The sequence below is a fragment of the Syzygium oleosum genome, unplaced genomic scaffold, assembly GCF_021117445.2.
Source record: "Syzygium oleosum isolate NSW1041296 unplaced genomic scaffold, Sole_v2.1 Sole_v2.11, whole genome shotgun sequence".
Taxonomy (NCBI): domain Eukaryota; kingdom Viridiplantae; phylum Streptophyta; class Magnoliopsida; order Myrtales; family Myrtaceae; genus Syzygium; species Syzygium oleosum.
The window spans coordinates 10,000,001-10,003,960 of record NW_026607495.1 but is presented as its reverse complement, the minus strand read 5'-3'; the positions used below and the strand labels follow the sequence as shown (position 1 = coordinate 10,003,960).

Sequence of the window (3,960 nt, the reverse complement as noted above, 5' to 3'; positions counted from 1 at the left end):
ACGCACGCCGAACGGCGCCATAGAGAAAGCGGGACCGCCGTAATTGAGGATTCACGTACAGTACTCACAAAAAGCAAACCCTTGGCTCTGATACCATGTTAACACAAAGATATTTCGAGGAAGAAAACCACATTCCTCACTTTTCTGTATTTCTTCTTCATTAGTTTATAATGACCTAGAGGCGTATATATATACAAAGAAAAGAAAGAATCTTAAAAAATATATCCTCTAAACTAGGTAACTATAATCCTTGATTCTAGCTAATTACAATCATAAATATATTTTACAGCTCATTCTCACATAGGATGCCATGACTCCAACCATAAATATTGCTCTATTCCCATAACGTTCATTGAGAAGCTAGCTCTGTAGGGAAAATCATAAATGACATGGTTTGGATTAGTGAAAACTAAGAAGGCATTCAAAAGACGATCATCGTCATGATTAAAAACCAAACACACTAACACATGAAAAAGTAACTTAAAAACTTACCATCTCCTGTGAAATCTCCAAATTTCATGACATTAAGAACGCAAAGTTGCTCCAAGCTGACTTCAGAGAGTGGCATTTCTAGGGGTACCTCAATGCTAAGCTCACGTGAGACTTGTCCCATGGTCGGTCGAAGCCGCGGATCGGCTTGCAAGCACGCGAATGCTATCTTGGCATTTAAACCACGTCTTGTGAATCTTGAAGACATAGTCTAGAAGGCAAGAGACGTTGATCCAACACATCCTTCAATAGCATCAACGGCTTAGTTTGGGTGGACGATGAACATTCTTGAGAGATATAATCTTTCGGATGCTTGCCCATGATTGTCTCTAATACAACGACTCCAAAGCTACAAACATCGCATTTTTCAGTAGGAATTGTAGAATAAGCTAGCTTTGCAAGTAGAGAATTCACATTTTTTTTTCATAAGCTGTATTCAAGTTGACAACATTGCTTCCCATGAAGTGACGATTATAAGTATAAATCTCTACTTAATATACACTTACAACACTGATTTGAGCTTGGGAGTTCAAGTTTCAAGGAAGTTCAAAAGATTTTATTCGATGCTTAAAACACAAGCATAATTTAGTTAACACTAACTTAATATCCTTAAAATGGATTGATTATGATGTTTTTCCTCATTTGCCAACTCTTCCTAATTGGGGAAATTGGAAAGCATTCTAATCTAAACTTGAAAGCTGTAAATGAGTAAACAAATCTCCATAAGAAGATTAAATAACTAAAGAACTACCCTAAACTAGTAAAACTTAAGTTGTAAAAGGGATGTCTGACACTGAATGCCATTGAAATTGAAAAACAAAATTATGAAATACTCGGAGCAATATACTCGATGGTGCCAGTAATAGCGGTCCAGTTTGATGAATCTAGCCTCAATAGTCTTGCAGTACCAAAATCAAAAACACGAGCCTCATAATCACGATCCAATAAAATATTGTTACTAGTCAAGTCTGGATGAATCAATGGAGGTGAACATTCGTTATGCATATAGGACAATGCATGTGCAACTCCTCGAACAAAATTTACCCTCTTGTCCCATTGAAATGCTAATGCTCTTTCATCATCATTCAAAGTTGTTCTCAAGCTTCCTCTTTCCATGTACTCATACACCGAAAAACAGCGTTGGGCATGAGAGCAGAACCCATAAAATTTCACAATGTTGCGATGGCGTATATTTGTTAAAGCTTGAATTTCCCTTCCAAATGGTATCAAATCAACAATCTCACTATCTTCTTGGGATGACGAGGTTTGCTTGACAGCAACCATTAGACCTTATGATATCTTGGCTCCATAAACAATTTCATATGCTCCTTCACCCACATAGTACTTGGAGTCAAATCCTTCCGTGGCCTCGATAATTCGATCATAGAAAACTTTGCCATCATAAGTCAAGATAAGCATGAAATCCATATCATTTGCCTGTTCATTTCTTTCTCTCTTGATAATCTTCCTTCTTCAATGATTGACAATTACAAGAATGATCAAGGTGCAAGAGAGAAGGAGAAACCCCAAGAATGAGAGAATGAGGATAAGTCTGATTCTAGCTCCAACGTGTCAATTGCATTTCTTGCTCCTGGTAGAATTGCATTTCGGTAAACCAACAACATTTCCACAAAGCCCTTTGTTATGCTGAATTGCCTCAAATGAAGCCTCATTGAAAGCTTTGACATTTGGGAGAGGACCTTCCAAGTTATTGTAGGATACATCAATGGAAGTTAAGGCCAACCACTCACCAAACGAATGTGGGATGGAACCAGACAGGCTATTCTGGGAGATATTAAAAACTTGCAAGTTTCTCAGCACTGCAAGCTCTCCGTGTATATTTTCAGACAAAATATTATAACTTAGATCAAGAACCTCAAGGACCTGTGTGTTGCCTATCTCAGGAGGAATGCTTCCTTGAAATTTATTTCTACTCAAGTTCAAACTCAACAAGCTGTTGCATGAGCCTAGCTGCACCGGTATCAATCCGCTCAAATTGTAGGATGCCAAGTTCAGATTCTCCAGATGAAATAAAAGTCCAATCTCAATTGGTATAGTTCCCATGATTGTGTTGCTGCTTATATCGAGATTTAACAACATCAACAGGCTTCCTAATTCCCTTGGAATCTCTCCCCTTAACTTATTTGAAGAAAGGTCCAGTTCGTGTAATTGAGCCATCCTTCAAAATATTGTAGGTATCTCACCAAAAATATTGTTGTTTGATATCCTCAATCTCGTCAAATTACGACAACGCTCCCATTTCGATGAAAGTTCACCATTCAAATTAGTGTGGCTCAAGTCTATAAGCTCTAGATGCAGATAGATCCCGAAAGATTCTGTTATGTTTCCAATAAGTTGGTTTCCTTCTAGCCTCAATCTGGTTAATGTGCTACAGTTCTCTAAGCTTGTTGGGATGGGGCCCCTAAAATAATTATTGTAGACAGAGAAAGTTTGCAATGATCTCCCAAGGCATACATCTCCTCGCAGTTCCCCCTCTAGTTCATTATTACATAGATGCAAACCACTCAAACGTGTTAAGTTATTAAATTCAGAAGGCAGGGAACCAAAGAAATTGTTGTCACCAAGGTTTAAAAATGTTAGATTGGGCAGGCTTCCTACTGATGCAGCTATGGGACCGGTCAAATTATTATCCCATACAACTAATGTTGTAAGAAATATCAATTTCCCCAACTCTCATGGAATCAAGCCTGAAAGATGATTTAATCAAAGGCTTAAATATGTTAGACTGCTCAAGTTCTGGAGAGATAATGGGATTGGACCAACCAAATCATTCCTTGACAACTCCAATACTTTGAGAGGTATTAATATCCCAATTTCCTGAGGGATTGAGGACGAGATTGCATTTTTGTCAAGGTAAAGAAAAGATAAACTTGTCAAGTTTCCTATAGAAAAAGGAATCGACCCAGTGAGATTGTTGCTTGCCAAGTAAAGTGTGGTAAGAGAAGTGAGCCTCCATATTTCTGAAGGAATGGATCCTGACAATATATTTTCCCATAAGCCAAAAATTTTCAAGCTCCTCAAGTGTGGAATGGAACCGGCAAGGGTATCATTGGAGAGTTCAAGATAAGATAAACTCGTCAAGTTTCCGATGGAACAAGGAATTGACCCAATGAGGTTGTTGCATGATAGTTCAAGTCCAATAAGAGAAGTGAGCCTCCCGATTTTGGAGGGTATAGGTCCCGAAAGTCCATTTTGCCCTAACCAAAGATACTTTAAATTTCTCCTGCCACTTATCTCTCTCGGAATGGAACCAGAACAGTAATTTCGAGAAATGACTAATTCAATTAAATTGCCTAGTTTTCCAAGAGAACTAGGAATGGGCCCTGAAAGTTGATTTTGCCATAGATGGAGACTAATAAGGCTGCTCAAGTTCTCTAGTGAAGCGGGGATAGAACCGGTGAAACTGTGTTCGGATAAATCAATTTCCAAAAGAGAATTCAACCCTCCAAT

The 3,960-nt window shown here is 38.3% G+C and overlaps 1 pseudogene; it reads right to left on the bottom strand.

The window, feature by feature from the left end:
• Positions 1–296: 296 nt before the first annotated feature.
• Positions 297–1,817, bottom strand: LOC115680519 (probable leucine-rich repeat receptor-like protein kinase At1g35710; annotated as a pseudogene).
• Between the last annotated feature and the right edge of the window lie 2,143 nt (positions 1,818–3,960).